Source organism: Trachymyrmex cornetzi, unplaced genomic scaffold, assembly GCF_001594075.2.
Source record: "Trachymyrmex cornetzi isolate Tcor2-1 unplaced genomic scaffold, Tcor1.1 scaffold162, whole genome shotgun sequence".
Taxonomy (NCBI): domain Eukaryota; kingdom Metazoa; phylum Arthropoda; class Insecta; order Hymenoptera; family Formicidae; genus Trachymyrmex; species Trachymyrmex cornetzi.
In genome coordinates this window covers 10,916-11,183 of record NW_017296224.1, presented here as the reverse complement: position 1 = coordinate 11,183, position 268 = coordinate 10,916, and positions in this window count along the sequence as shown.

Here is a 268-nt window from a genome sequence, read left to right as displayed (position 1 = left end):
ACTATCGGACAGTTTTAGCAGTCAATCGTTGTTCGTTAAAGAGTTATTAAAAGGTGAAGTAGAAAGATTGAGATTGCCATCTGTAAATTTACAAAATTGCAAAATATGCATTTTATGCAAAACATTCAGTTAAGTATTTTGCATAAAATTCCGCAGTCTAATAATGACCATAAAAAAAGTATGATAATTTTTGAAAAAAAAGTTAATGCTAAGTAAAAACTCAGAATAAAACTTTGCTCTGAATAAAATTAATTATTATTGCACATGC